The sequence below is a fragment of the Electrona antarctica genome, assembly GCF_951216825.1.
Source record: "Electrona antarctica genome assembly, chromosome: 6".
Classification (NCBI taxonomy): Eukaryota; Metazoa; Chordata; class Actinopteri; order Myctophiformes; family Myctophidae; genus Electrona; species Electrona antarctica.
Window position 1 is genome coordinate 8,066,527 of NC_136811.1, and position 16,907 is coordinate 8,083,433.

Sequence of the window (16,907 nt, forward strand, 5' to 3'; positions counted from 1 at the left end):
TATCCACTCCTTCCCCGCGAACGGACGGCCGCGTGGCGGGCGGCAGGGTCATCCCTGTCCCTCATGGAAGTATGTGATATCAGTCATATGCTTCACAATTTATGTAAATGATTCAAGTCAAATATACACAATATTCAAAACATGGGGTCAATTTCCTTCATGAGTCTGAAAAGCAGGCTATACAGTGTTGGGTTATCCAGTCGTCAAATTCTAATGTATTTTGGGTTTGATTGATTGTGAATACAATTGCAATCAATCAATCAGTCAATTAATCAATCAATCAATCAGCATTGGAGACTGCAAGCGGTCACAGAATATTGGCCAACAGTTGCAAGCATTCTCAAAAGAATACCTTTTCTTTTTTTTCTTTTTTTTTTGCATATCTTAATTCATTTTGAGCACCTATAGTCTATTCAATATTAATTAAATATTGTTAGAATAGGAATGATGGCAAAAATGTCAATTCATGTAAGCAAATTAAACTTCAATTCTCAATATAATATATCGGTGTATCAACTAAATTAGTTGGCATGATTTTACATTCAAACTATTTAATAGTTTTGTATATTGTGCAAGAAGAGCATGGCTGCATCCAAAATCACATACTAACATTACATGAACTATTTAGCATGCCAAATTATTTTTTAGTTTAGTTTAGTTTAGCTTATTTCGGACCTTTCACATGTATAACAATACATAATGCATTATTACCATGATATCCGAAAGCTTAGGAGCTGCAAAACAATATGAGAAATACATACTAAATTCAGGAATGCGCCCAAAATCACATACCATACAGTACATTATGCCAAATTACTTTTTTTAATATGTCCGAAAGCTTGGTATGTCCGAAGTGAAAACCTACTGTTTGTGTTTACTAATGATACTAAATACTAAACAGTATAGGCTGAAAATAGCATACAGTGTAGTAGGCTAGTACTGTATGTGGTTTAAGTCGCAAAACTTGCATTGTAATTACAATTTTCACTTTAACTTTAAAGTTGTGTTTTTTTAAATCAGCAGCTTAGGTGTGGCTAAGGTGGTTTCATTAACCAAATTAACCATATTGTTTCCAATACGTTGAAACACAAAATGAATGCAGTATCCGTATACCAGTATTGATACCATGGATACTTTCAGCGTTGATACTGAAATAGACACACACAGGCACGCCCAGACGTGATACTTAAGGTGATTTAATGAATGGCTGTTGAGTGTTGACACGCCTAGACTCGTCCGCACGTGTGTGTGTGTGGGTGGGTGGGTGTGTGTGAGAGAGAGAGTGAGAGAGATTTGCATGTCAAAGCTCCGCCCATTACCCAGACTCATCTGAGACAATAAAAGATTGACCTTCAGTTCAGACCAAGCACACACAACTTCTTCCATGTGAGAGAGGACTGCCTTTCTTTCCACTGCTGCTATACAGGAGGGAATACAGACCAAGACTGCTGTTGACTTGAACAAGAACCTGGATTAACTGAAAGTCAACTTCAGGGAACATTCTATCAGGAGAAGGGAGTGTTACCGCCACGGACTGGCTGATTTCCTAGCTGTCTTGATCAGGGTGATTGTATAGTTTCACAGAGAGACGTAATGGCTTACCAGTTGTCTCTTTCAGAAGAGGATTTTTCCTGTCCTGTGTGTCGTGACATCTTTGTAGATCCCGTTGTCCTGTTATGCAGCCACAGCTTCTGCAAGGGCTGTCTGCACACGTGGTGGAGAGAGAAGCAAACAAGGTTATGTCCAGTTTGCAAGGAAATATCTTCGTTGGATCAGCCACCCTGTAACCGGGCCTTGAGGAACTTGTGTGAGGCCTTCACACAGGAGAGACGTCAGAGAGCTTCAAAACGTCAGAGGACTTCACCAGGGTCTGAGCTTCTCTGCAATGTGCATGCCGAGAAACTCAAGCTCTGCTGCCTGGAATGTCAACAGCCAGTGTGTTTTGTGTGTCTTCATTCAGAGAAACACACCAACCACAGTTTCAAACCCATCGATGAAGGTGCACTGGACTACAAGGAGGAAGTCCAGAAATCCCTGACACGTTTGCAGAAGAAAATGAAGGTATTTAATGATGTTAGGAGTCAATATGCGCAGACGGCACAATACATTAAGGGGCAGGCCCAGTACACAAAGAGCAGGATCGAGGGACAGTTTAGAAAGCTGCATCAGTTTCTACGATTGGAAGAGGAGGCTAGAATCGTCGCACTGAGAGAGGAAGAGGAGCAGAAGAGTCAGATGATGAAGGAGAAGATTGAGGGTCTGAACAGAGACATATCAACCCTTTCATGCACAATCACAGCCATGGAGGAGGAGCTGAGAGCTGAACACAGCGCATTCCTGCAGAACTACAAGATCACAATGGAAATAGTCCAGATCACCCTGCAGGACCCGCAGCTGGTCTCGGGAGCGCTGATAGACGAGGCCAAACACCTGGGCAACCTGACCTACAGAGTCTGGGACAAGATGAAGGACATTGTCTCCTACAGTCCCGTCATTCTGGACCCCAACACCGCCAAACCAGGACACGTCCTCGATGTTGATCTGACCTGCGTGAACATCGGAAGACAGTGGCTTGCGGTTCCTGCCAACCCAGAGAGGTTTGAGAACTTGCACATCATCCTGGGCTCCGAGGGCTTTACCTCAGGGACTCACAGCTGGGACGTCGACGTGGGAGACAGCAAGCACTGGTCCATGGGTGTGATAGCGGACTCCTTCGAGAGGAAAGGACGCTGTGGCGGTTCGTTCTGGAAAATAAACTCGGATGCATCCTCGATGGCCTCGCCGGGGTCCACAACGAATCTCCTGTGGAAGCAGAGTCCTCGTAGGATCAGAGTCCAGCTGGACTGCGACAGAGGAAAGCTGTCGTTCTCTGATCCCGACACCAACACGCACATACAAACGTTCACGCACACTTTCACTGATACTCTCTTTCCATTCATCAGCGCTACTGCTACTATGAAAATGCTACCAGGGAAGGTCATTGTCTCGAACAATGATGTTGATGACTAACAATAATATAAAAGCCATCGTTGTTTTATATTGAGCGTTATTTAAATAATGTAATGCCAAATACAATTTGTCGTGCATCAAAAATGACGAGAGCCTAAAGGAAGATTAGCATGTATTTAATTAGCTCTATTGTAAATAATGTCGAATTCAGTGTAATTGGTCTTCTAATCACTGTACCATTATGCATAAATGTCAAAAGGTTTTATTGCTATTGTTCACGTTGTCAATATCTTGTCATGCTACAAAAATAATTCAATTATGATTATTTTTGGTCTGACTTCTAAACAACACTGTAATGATGAAATATGTTTAATTCAAATAAACATATATCTATTGTGCAATTTGTGTCTGTTGTTCAGTTCTTTTAAAGCAAAGCACTATTGGTTTCAAATTTACTACTAGCTTTTTTTAAAAACTCATCCAGTCAGTCTCCAAATTGTGACTATATATTATAGGCCTAGAAAGATTATATGAAGTCGGTGTAAGGTGTTTCATGGTTGTGGGTGTTCACGATTCTATAGACTAGAAGTCTTATGGCAGAGTGTGTGCAATCTTTCACTTTAAAACAATAGCTACATATTGTTTTAAAAGGGCACTATTGTAAAGACGCCCACTGGTCAGGGTATCTGAAGGTGGGGGGTATGAGCGTGGGGAGGCGACGTTGCCCGCGTGCCCGTGTTTTATTTATTTATTTTTTCTATTTTTAGCCTATTCCCGGACAAAATACCGAGGTAGGCATGCTTTGGCTAGGCAAAAATGGCACAGTCGCCGTTCAATCAATCTTAACCTGGTCGATGCCAAACTTTGCGCACACTGGATGTCAACGATGAACCTCTGCCCCAAATTTTCCAGAATGGCCTGTTATAGCGCCACCATGAGGCAGCTTTTCACCATTTTTACCTATAAATGAACAGGCCACAAGGCGTCAAAGGGGGTACTTGACCCCTCAACCCGACCTCCTTGACCCCTACAAAAGGCACAGGAATTTCAACACATGTTAATTCGGTTCAACTGAATGTATGTGTCTGACATGATTGTCTGCCATTGGGGGGCGTTCCTGCCATTGGGGGGGAGGGGTGCCATTGGGGGGGCGTTCCTGCCATTGGGGGGGAGGGGTGCCATTGATGCAGTGGATCAGAGAGAGTGGGCTGTGGACTATTGTGGACACGCTGAATAATGTATTCTCTGAGCACAGACTCAGTTCACTTAATGCGGCCTGCAGGTTAATGGAATAATGATATGTTATTGATTTCAGCTGTTACAATTCCAAACATGACCTGCTTTAATTACTTCAGTAGCTTAATGACTAGTACTAGTCTTTTTTTATGTCCAATGTATTTGCATTTCAGTTCATAATCATAAAGTAGGTGAAAATAATTCCGGATACCAATTAAAAAAATAGCAAAAAAGCAGATCTACAAGCTCAAAACGCATCGCACTGCAACACGTTTTGAGCTTGTAGATCAGCTATTTTGACTATATGCATTGTGGCCCTCTGAAGTGACTTTGATATATAGTGGCCCTCTCCATCATCAAAGTTGCCCACCCCTGCCCTATCCAATGTTTTGTTTTGTAGCCTACTGCTGATGTTGGAAAATGGCAATAATAGCACAGTAAAGATGATAATAATCTAATATGATTTGTCTAGTTCTTTATAGATCTAGCCTCTTAATTTTTATCTCAAAGTGCACCAGATTGAAGCATTTATCGCAAATTACCCCCCCTGGCGGGCCAGCACTATCATTCAAATCTTGCATAGGACCACCTGAGTCCTACAACAATTTACAATTACAATTTAGGCATTTAGCAGACGCTCCTAATCCAGAGCGATTTACATTATAGGCAAGAACAAAAGCATGGGAATACATCACATATATAAAATGCATTTATCATGAAACATGCGTAAGCTAAGAACGTAACTAGAACATATCTATATAATGACACTATACATATAAACTATACATATATACTATACTATGCTATACATATGTACTATGATGTGCTATGACTACATACAATGCAATTATTGTGCTGTCTACATGACATGCTATAAGTCTGTTTCAAATGCTATCTAAGTCTAAAAGTGCTATCTAAGGGGTAGGATAACTGTCAGTTGGGGTAGGACAACTGACACTGCCTGCTTGATTTAACAACGCAATATGATTTTTTTCCTGTCCCCTCAAAAATCTCAATTGACCCCTCAGTCATTTCATCCTGCAGCCGGCCCTGTAACTGCACCAATCTGCGTGAAATGTTGCATGCACACTCCCTAGAGGCCAAGGACAAACCTTTGACATGCATATTTCTGCCTTTTAGAGCGCCACCAGGAGGACGACTTTTGTAAAACACATTTTTGGATATAACTAAAAAATCACACCTGTGTGAACTGAGTGGTGCAAAAAAAAAAACATTGCATGGATGCACCTGGGACGTATCCTCAGTGATGTATCCTGACTGAGGTCAACAGGGTTTTGGGTCTCTCAACATCATACCCCTCACTCAGGCGACCCAGCTGGGAGTGATCAAGTCCCGACTTACGTCCCAGTAGCTACCCTCAATCAGTCCCACTAGGGAAAAACCAGGGGCACACAATCCGTTGGAACTACTCCAGAACTACTCTGCCAGGGCTGGGAGGTACACTTCTGGCGCATGGAGGGACTAGGCTCTGTGGGTTGTCTCCTGTCCGGGCCCCTCCTACGTCTCACCAGGTCCACTCCTGCTCTCACCAGGATCAGGACCTGTGCGTTACACCAGAGTCCCAGCACCAGACAGTTCATTCAGGAGTGGTGGGCAATGGTTCCGCAGGGACATGGTGCTGCGGTTCCGCTTGCTGCTTGCATGGCCCTCCCAAAGGCCTCACCGAGGGTTGTTGGGCTTCCTCCTCACGGAGGACACAGGCTGGGGCGCTAACCCATACTGCTCACCCGGGTGCCGTCTACATTCCGGCTGTCACCCGTCTCTCCGGTGGTCACCAGACTATACATGGTTGTCAAAATTCCTATGAGTCACTATAAATCCTCTGGATTTTGTCCAAAAATCCCGCAAATCGTTACACAGTATCTCCATAGTCATGTACTCAAGACGGATCTGTCAGATATTTTATATTCCATCCTAATTGGCTAACATATTGGCTTTCAAATTTTGCAGGATTGGCCCGTTTTGAACAAAAAGCCTCAAATCATGAACACAGCGTGCAATTTGACGTGAAATCTTTCACGCACTTTCCTACTAGGCTGAGGAATATAGCCCAACCATTTCACATTGGCCTGTTATAGCACCACCAACAGGTGGATTGTGTGTGCGTGCGTGCGTGCGATCAACACGGATCTGCACCATTTCCCATATTCCATCCTGATTGGCATTGGAACAAACAAACAAAAAACATGTTCATATTACTCCTGAACATTCCTATCCTCCTGGTGGAGACCTGTGCCCAGAAGGGCACTTTTTCTAGTTTAATCTACTTTTGATTGATTGATTGATTGATTGATTGATGATTGAATACTTAATCAGTTTGCAAATAGTACAGTGGTACGATTAAACAATTGTGCTAAAAGGATAACAAAACATGTGAACAGATTAAGTATAGGTAGAATCAATCCTGTATTCATCAATCATCACCAAAACGTTTGCTAAAACGGGGTAGAAACATTTCAGAGATTTAACAAAGAACTGCATTGCAGAACCAATGCAAATAGGGTCATCCTTATATTATTTTGGGATGAAGATATTGATTTCCAAACTATTCTTTTCATTCACATGATGTTCTTTACATTTCCAACTGTCTTCTAGAGCCCAGCCCTAAGACACAGCATGTAGAGTGGTGCCACGATGATAATTGAGTGCCGTGTGAAGTGAGTAATGCAACTCCGTGTGGAGGTCGCACCCAGCCACCCAGCCAGCCACCCACACACATAGCTCCGTAAGGGACCACTCAAAAACATCTGTTTTGTATGTGTCTATGCCATGGTGTTAACATTACTCTAATTATAATAGAAACTCGTAGCAAAAAAATATTACTTCTTAATTATTTTATTCAGAAGTATTTATTCTGAATGAAAAGCCCTCATGTAACCACGGCCAATGTCCGGCCAAGCACCCTGGGCACAATATATCTTCTCTTCGCAGAAGATGAGTAAGGCTGGGACCGACCGAGGCTACCGGCCAAGTGGATCGAGGCAGCATACTGTAGCTTGATAGGTCCACTTTGAGTTGAGGCCAGCACACAATCACTGCACCAGTATGACCGGCCACCAAATGGTGGCAGTACTGCACTGCAATAACAGATAAATAAATCTCTGCTATTACACATTAGTTACTATCCACTCCTGCCCCGCGAACGGACGGCCGCGTGGCGGGCGGCAGTGTCATCCCTGTCCCTCATGGAAGTATGTGATATCAGTCATATGCTTCACCCTGCATGTCTTAAATATACACAATATACACAATATTCAAAACATGGGGTCAATTTCCTTCATGAGTCTGAAAAGCAGGCTATACAGTGTTGGGTTATCCAGTCGTCAAATTCTAATGTATTTTGGGTTTGATTGATTGTGAATACAATTTCAATCAATCAATCAGTCAATTAATCAATCAATCAATCAGCATGGGAGACTGCAAGCGGTCACAGAATATTGGCCAACAGTTGCAAGCATTCTCAAAAGAATACCTTTTTTTTCTTCTTTTTTTTTTTTGCATATCTTAATTCATTTTGAGCACCTATAGTCTATTCAATATTAATTAAATATTGTTAGAATAGGAATGATGGCAAAAATGTTAATTCATGTAAGCAAATTAAACTTCAATTCTCAATATAATATATCGGTGTATCAACTAAATTAGTTGGCATGATTTTACATTCAAACTATTTAATAATGTTGTATATTGTGCAAGAAGAGCATGGCTGCATCCAAAATCACATACTAACATTACATGAACTATTTAGCATGCCAAATTATTTTTTAGTTTAGTTTAGTTTCGCTTATTTCGGACCTTTCACATGTATAACAATACATAATGCATTATTACCATGATATCCGAAAGCTTAGGAGCTGCAAAACAATATGAGAAATACATACTAAATTCAGGAATGCGCCCAAAATCACATACCATACAGTACATTATGCCAAATTACTTTTTTTAATATGTCCGAAAGCTTGGTATGTCCTAGACTCGTCCGCACCGCATGTGTGTGTGTGTGGGTGGGTGGGTGGGTGGGTGTGTGTGAGAGAGAGAGAGAGTGAGAGAGATTTGCATGTCAAAGCTCCGCCCATTACCCAGACTCATCTGAGACAATAAAAGATTCACCTTCAGTTCAAACCAAGCACACACAACTTCTCCCATGTGAGAGAGGACTGCATGCTGCTATACAGGAGGGAATACAGACCAACACTGCTGCTGACTTGAACAAGAACCTGGATTAACTGAAAGTCAACTTCAGGGAACATTCTATCAGGAGAAGGGAGTGTTACCGCCACGGACTGGCTGATTTCCTAGCTGTCTTGATCAGGGTGATTGTATAGTTTCACTGAGAGACGTGAAATGAAATGAAATGAAATCTATATTTACCCAGGGTATCTGGGCTAAGCTCAAGAACTTGTTTCCAGCCAGGCCCTGCTCATAGAACACATTTCATCGTAGTGGTTGATGCCTTGTTCAAGGGCATTTCAGCGGTGGTAATTTTAACGTGTCGGACGGCTGGTTCGAACTGGGAACCTTCCGGTATCTAGACCGCGCCGCTATCCGTTCGGCCACCGCTGCCACAAACGTAATGCTTCCCAGTTGTCTCTTTCAGAAGAGGATTTTCCCTGTCCTGTGTGTCGTGACATCTTTGTAGATCCCGTTGTCCTGTTATGCAGCCACAGCTTCTGCAAGGGCTGTCTGCACACGTGGTGGAGAGAGAAGCAAACAAGGTTATGTCCAGTTTGCAAGGAAATATCTTCGTTGGATCAGCCACCCTGTAACCAGGCCTTGAGGAACTTGTGTGAGGCCTTCACACAGGAGAGACGTCAGAGAGCTTCAAAACGTCAGAGGACTTCACCAGGGTCTGAGCTTCTCTGCAATGTGCATGCCGAGAAACTCAAGCTCTGCTGCCTGGAATGTCAACAGCCAGTGTGTTTTGTGTGTCTTCATTCAGAGAAACACACCAACCACAGTTTCAAACCCATCGATGAAGGTGCACTGGACTACAAGGAGGAAGTCCAGAAATCCCTGACACGTTTGCAGAAGAAAATGAAGGTATTTAATGATGTTAGGAGTCAATATGCGCAGACGGCACAATACATTAAGGGGCAGGCCCAGTACACAAAGAGCAGGATCGAGGGACAGTTTAGACTCAAAGCACACATACAGTCACTCTACATAGCTAGTCTATGTTAGATTATAACAGCAGATTATACATTGTATCATTATAAGGGACTCATTATAAGAGAGCATTACTCCAAATTTACAGTTTTATAACACAGTAACTATAATATGGTTAAGTGCTAGATGCCTAATTTATAATGTGTTTGCATTCATACCATGTGTCATTTTACAATGGGTTATAGTTATTTTTAGACAAAGCATATTTAAGTATTATAGTAGTATAGTTGAAATTATGACTTAAAACTATACATTGTCATAAGCAAATGATAATACAATAATGCTTCATGGGAATTGTTAGCATCATAGTAGTGTTTCACATGTACATTCATTGTGATGATGCCTATAAGCTATGCAGTTTCTAATGGTATCCCATGTTTTTCTTCTTTTCAGCAGAGAGATGATAGCTGCACACCTGAAATGAGCATTCTCCAAGGGTCTTCCACTACGATTCCTGACTCTACCACAGTGGCCTTTGTGCCGTTTCTTTGTGCCGTTTCCTAATTGTTTGTTTTTCTTACCATCATCACATTAGGAGAGAAAACAATAGCACAGGCGTGCTATTGTTTTCTCTCTTAATGTGATGATCACCTCTGCATCCAGCTTTGTATCAGGTCAGGTCACCTCACTTTGCATGTAAAATTAATGCTTTCCCCCAACATCTCTCTGCAACCACTGAAATCAGACGATGACCTGCTGCTGACCATTTAGCATCATAATGATGAAGTGCATTGTGGCATTTCCTAATGGTTTGTTTTACAACGTGCATTTATACAGTGCCTGGGCTTTGTTTACTGTGATCTCCTGTGGAAGCAGAGTCCTCGTAGGATCAGAGTCCAGCTGGACTGCGACAGAGGAAAGCTGTCGTTCTCTGATCCCGACACCAACACGCACATACAAACCTTCACGCACACTTTCACTGATACTCTCTTTCCATTCATCAGCGCTACTGCTACTATGAAAATGCTACCAGGGAAGGTCATTGTCTCGAACAATGATGTTGATGACTAGACTATAGAACAATTATATAAAAGCCATCGTTGTTTTATAGTGAGCGTGTAGTTATTTAAAGAATGTAATGCCAAATACAATTTGTCGTGCATCAAAAATGACGAGAGCCTAAAGGAAGATTAGCATGTATTTCATTAGCTCTATTGTAAATAATGTCGAATTCAGTGTAATTGGTCTTCTAATATGGAATCACTGTACCATTATGCATAAATGTCAAAAGGTTTTATTGCTATTGTTCACGTTGTCAATATCTTGTCATGCTACAAAAATAATTCAATTATGATTATTTTTGGTCTGACTTCTAAACAACACTGTAATGATGAAATATGTTTAATTCAAATAAACATATATCTATTGTGCAATTTGAGTCTGTTGTTCAGTTCTTTTAAAGCAAAGCACTATTGGTTTCAAATTTACTACTAGCTTTTTTTTTTAAACTCATCCAGTCAGTCTCCAAATTGTGACTATATATTATAGGCCTAGAAAGATTATATGAAGTCGGTGTAAGGTGGTTCATGGTGGGTTTTCACGATTCTATAGACTAGAAGTCTTATGGCAGAGTGTGTGCAATCTTTCACTAAAACTGGTGTGTAGCTATTGTTTTAAAAGGGCACTATTGTAAAGACGCCCACTGGTCAGGGTATCTGAAGGTGGGGGGTATGAGCGTGGGGAGGCGACGTTGCCCGCGTGCCGAACTTGGTGTTTTATTTATTTATTTATTCTATTTTTAGCCTATTCCCGGCCAAAATACCGAGGTAGGCATGCTTTGGCTAGGCAAAAATGGCACAGTCGCCGTTCAATCAATCTTAACCCGGTCGATGCCAAACTTTGCACACACACTCTCTAGATGTCAACGATGAACCTCTGCCCCAAATTTTCCAGAATGGCCTGTTATAGCACCACCATGAGGCAGCTTTTCACCATTTTTACCTATAACTGAACAGGCCCGGTGCCACGAGGCGTCAAAGGGGGTACTTGACCCCTCAACCCGACCCCCTTGACCCCTAAAAAAAAAAAAAAAGGCACAGGAATTTCAACACAATTCAGTTCAACTGAATGTGTGTGTCTGACATGATTGTCTGCCATTGGGGGGGCGTTCCTGCCATTGGGGGGGAGGGGTGCCATTGATGCAGTGGATCAGAGAGAGTGGGCTGTGGACTATTGTGGACACGCTGAATAATGTATTCTCTGAGCACAGACTCAGTTCACTTAATGCGGCCTGCAGGTTAATATCGGAATAATGATATGTTATTGATTTCAGCTGTTACAATTCCAAACATGCAAACATGACCCGCTTTAATTACTTCAGTCTATCAGTAGCTTAATGACTAGTACTAGTCTTTTTTATGTCCAATGTATTTTCATTTCAGTTCATAATCATAAAGTTAACATAACATATAAATGTATTTTAAATTCAATAAAACTTTTCAGGATTCCAATTAAAAAATAGGTGAAAATTATTCAGGCTACCAAAATAGCAAAAAAGCAGATCTACAAGCTCAAAACGCATCGCACTGCGACACGTTTTGAGCTTGTAGATCAGCTATTTTTGACTATATGCATTGTGGCCCTCTGGAGTGACTTTGATATATAGTGGCCCTCTCCATCATCAAAGTTGCCCACCCCTGCCCTATCCAATGTTTTGTTTTGTAGCCTACTGCTGATGTTGGAAAATGGCAATAATAGCACAGTAAAGATGATAATAATCTAATATGATTTGTGTAGTTCTTTATAGATCTAGCCGCTTCATTTTTATCTCAAAGTGCACCAGATTGAAGCATTTATCGCAAATTAAAAAAATATATCTGGAGCCCCCCCCCCCCCCCCCGGACCCCCCTGGCGGGCCAGCACTATCCTTCACATCTTGCATAGGACCACCTGAGTCCTACAACAATTTACAATTACAATTTAGGCATTTAGCAGACGCTCTTAATCCAGAGTGATTTACATTAGGCAAGAACAAAAGCATGGGAATACATCACATATATAAAATGCATTTATCATTAAACATGCGTAAGCTAAGAACGTAACTAGAACATATCTATATAATGACACTATACATATAAACTATACATATATACTATACTATGCTATACATATGTACTATGATGTGCTATGACTACATACAATGCAATTATTGTGCTGTCTACATGACATGCTATAAGTCTGTTTCAAATGCTATCTAAGTCTAAAAGTGCTATCTAAGGGGTAGGATAACTGTCAGTTGGGGTAGGACAACTGACACTGCCTGCTTGATTTAACAACGCAATATGATTTTTTTTTTGCCCCCTCAAAAATCTCAAATGAAATTGTCATTTCATCCTGCAGCCGGCCCTGTAACTGCACCAATCTGCGTGAAATGTTGCATGCACACTCCCTAGAGGCCAAGGACAAACCTTTGACATGCATATTTCTGCCTTTTAGAGCGCCACCAGGAGGACGACTTTTGTAAAACACATTTTTGGATATAACAAAAAAATCACACCTGTGTGAACTGAGTGGTGCAAATCCTCCCCCCCCCCCCCCCCCCCCCCCCCCACTCTCGCTCTCGCTCTCTCTCTCATTAGCAGGCAACAGTGCAGCACTATCTCTCTCTCTCTGTTTCTGGCACAACAGCACCACTTTTGGTACTCATTGGTACTGGTGCTCATTCACGTCACACAAACATAGTCACACACATAGTCACACATATAGTTGAACACGGACATTGCTGTTCCTTGGAGTGGTTGCACCACTAAAACAAACAAACATTGCATGGATGCACCTGGGACGTATCCTCAGTGATGTATCCTGAGGTCAACGGGGTTTTGGGTCTCTCAACATCCTACCCCTCACTCAGGCGACCCAGCCGGGAGTGATCAAGTCCCGACTTACGTCCCAGTAGCTACCCTCAATCAGTCCCACTAGGGAAAAACCAGGGGCACACAATCCGTTGGAACTACTCCAGAACTACTCTGCCAGGGCTGGGAGGTACACTTCTGGCGCATGGAGGGACTAGGCTCTGTGGGTTGTCTCCTGTCCGGGCCCCTCCTACGTCTCACCAGGTCCACTCCTGCTCTCACCAGGATCAGGACCTGTGCACCAGAGTCCCAGCACCAGACAGTTCATTCAGGAGTGGTGGGCAATGGTTCCGCAGGGACATGGTGCTGTGGTTCCGCTTGCTGCTTGCATGGCCCTCCCAAAGGCCTCACCGAGGGTTGTTGGGCTTCCTCCTCACGGAGGACACAGGCTGGGGCGCTAACCCATACTGCTCACCCGGGTGCCGTCTACATTCCGGCTGTCACCCGTCTCTCCGGTGGTCACCAGACTATACCTGGTTGTCAAACTTGTCACATAGTCTATTCCTATGAGTCACTATAAATCCACCGGATTTTGTCCAAAAATCCCGCAAATCGTTACACAGTATCTCCATAGTCATGTACTCAAGACGGATCTGTCAGATATTTTATATTCCATCCTAATTGGCTAACATATTGGCTTTCAAATTTTGCAGGATTGGCCCGTTTTGAACAAAAAGCCTCAAATCATGAACACAGCGTGCAATTTGATGTGAAATCTTTCACGCACTTTCCTACTAGACTGAGGAATATAGCCCACCCATTTCACATTGGCCTGTTATAGCGCCACCAACAGGTGGATTGTGTGTGCGTGCGTGCGTGCGTGCGTGCGTGCGTGCGTGCGTGCGTGCGTGCGTGCGTGCGTGCGTGCGTGCGTGCGTGCGTGCGTGCGTGCGATCAACACGGATCTGCACCATTTCCCATATTCCATCCTGATTGGCATTGGAACAAACAAACAAAAAACATGTTTATATTACCTCTGAACATATTCCTATCCTCCTGGTGGAGACCTGTGCCCAGAAGGGCACTTTTTCTAGTTTAATCTACTTTTGATTGATTGATTGATTGATTGATTGATTGATTGATTGATTGATTGATTGATTGATTGATTGATTGATTGATTGAATACTTAATCAGTTTGCAAATAGTACAGTGGTACGATTAAACAATTGTGCTAAAAGGATAACAAAAAATGTGAACAGATTAAGTATAGGTAGAATCAATCCTGTATTCATCAATCATCACCAAAACGTTTGCTAAAACGGGGTAGAAACATTTCAGAGATTTAACAAAGAACTGCATTGCAGAACCAATGCAAATAGGGTCATCCTTATATTATTTTGGGATGAAGATATTGATTTCCAAACTATTCTTTTCATTCACATGATGTCCTTTACATTTCCAACTGTCTTCTAGAGCCCAGCCCTAAGACACAGAATGTAGAGGGGTGCCACGATAATAATTGAGTGCCGTGTGAAGTGAGTGGTGCAACTCCGTGTGGAGGTCCCCGGGGGGGTGTGCCCGGGGGTGTGCCAGTATGTCACTGTACTATACTGGCACACCCGAAATCACCATATATACAGTTAATATGTGCGTGTGTGTTTGTTAGGTTGCGCACAGGTGGTGAAAAACAACCATGCTGTTTTCGTGCTCAGACGCACCCAGCCAGCCACCCACACACATAGCTCCGTAAGGGAGTGGTTGCACCACTCAAAAACATCTGTTTTGTATGTGTCTATGCCATGGTGTTAACATTACTCTAATTATAATAGAAACTCGTAGCAAAAAAATATTACTTCTGAATTATTTTATTCAGAAGTATTTATTCTGAATGAAGAGCCCTCATGTAACCACGGCCAATGTCCGGCCAAGCACCCTGGGCACAATATATCTTCTCTTCGCAGAAGATGAGTAAGGCTGGGACCGACCGAGGCTACCGGCCAAGTGGATCGAGGCAGCATACTGTAGCTTGATAGGTCCACTTTGAGTTGAGGCCAGCACACAATCACTGCACCAGTATGACCGGCCACCAAATGGTGGCAGTACTGCACTGCAATAACAGATAAATAAAGCTCTGCTATTACACATTAGTTACTATCCACTCCTGCCCCGCGAACAGACGGCCGCGTGGCGGGCGGCAAGGTCATCCCTGTCCCTCATGGAAGTATGTGATATCAGTCATATGCTTCACAATTTATGTAAATGATTCAAGTCAAATATACACAATATTCAAAACATGGGGTCAATTTCCTTCATGAGTCTGAAAAGCAGGCTATACAGTGTTGGGTTATCCAGTCATCAAATTCTAATGTATTTTGGGTTTGATTGATTGTGAATACAATTTCAATCAATCAATCAGTCAATTAATCAATCAATCAATCAGTATTGGCGACTGCAAGCGGTCACAGAATATTGGCCAACAGTTGCAAGCATTCTCAAAAGAATACCTTTTCTTTTTTTTCTTTTCTTTTTTGCATATCTTAATTCATTTTGAGCACCTATAGTCTATTAAATATTAATTAAATATTGTTAGAATAGGAATGATGGCAAAAATGTCAATTCATGTCAGCAAATTAAACTTCAATTCTCAATATAATATATCGGTGTATCAACTAAATTAGTTGGCATGATTTTACATTCAAACTATTTAATAGTTTTGTATATTGTGCAAGAAGAGCATGGCTGTATCCAAAATCACATACTAACATTAAATGAACTATTTAGCATGCCAAATTATTTTTTAGTTTAGTTTAGTTTCGCTTATTTCGGACATTTCACATGTATAACAATACATAATGCATTATTACCATGATATCCGAAAGCTTAGGATCTGCAAAACAATATGAGAAATACATACTAAATTCAGGAATGCGCCCAAAATCACATACCATACAGTACATTATGCCACATTACTTTTTTTAATATGTCCGAAAGCTTGGTATGTCCGAAGTGAAAACCTACTGTTTGTGTTTACTAATGATACTAAATACTAAACAGTATAGGCTGAAAATAGCATACTGTGTAGTAGGCTAGTACTGTATGTGGTTTAAGTCGCAAAACTTGCATTGTAATTACAATTTTCACTTTAACTTTTAAGTTGTGTTTTTTTAAATCAGCAGCTTAGGTGTGGCTATAGGGTGGTTTCATTAACCAAATTAACCATATTGTTTCCAATACGTTGAAACACAAAATGAATGCAGTATCCATATACCAGTATTGATACCATGGATACTTTCAGCGTTGATACTGAAATAGACACACACAGGCACGCCCAGACGTGATACTTAATGTGATTTAATTAATGGCTGTTGAGTGTTGACACGCCTAGACTCGTCCGCACCGCATGTGTGTGTGGGTGGGTGGGTGGGTGTGTGAGAGAGAGAGAGAGTGAGAGAGATTTGCATGTCAAAGCTCCGCCCATTACCCAGACTCATCTGAGACAATAAAAGATTGACCTTCAGTTCAAACCAAGCACACACAACTTCTCCCATGTGAGAGAGGACTGCATGCTGCTATACAGGAGGGAATACAGACCAAGACTGCTGCTGACTTGAACAAGAACCTGGATTAACTGAAAGTCAACTTCAGGGAACATTCTATCAGGAGAAGGGAGTGTTACCGCCACGGACTGGCTGATTTCCTAGCTGTCTTGATCAGGGTGATTGTATAGTTTCACTGAGAGACGTA

At 42.0% G+C, this 16,907-nt stretch overlaps 1 protein-coding gene across 1 annotated transcript in view; it reads right to left on the bottom strand.

The window, feature by feature from the left end:
* LOC306924690 (E3 ubiquitin-protein ligase TRIM21-like) overlaps positions 1-8,766 on the bottom strand; it is a 162,269-nt gene extending 153,503 nt beyond the window's left edge. The window contains exon 1 of the mRNA XM_079503291.1: positions 8,578-8,766. The gene's annotated coding sequence lies outside the window, so the exon portion shown is untranslated. The remainder of the gene's footprint in view (positions 1-8,577) is intronic.
* Positions 8,767-16,907: the final 8,141 nt, after the last annotated feature.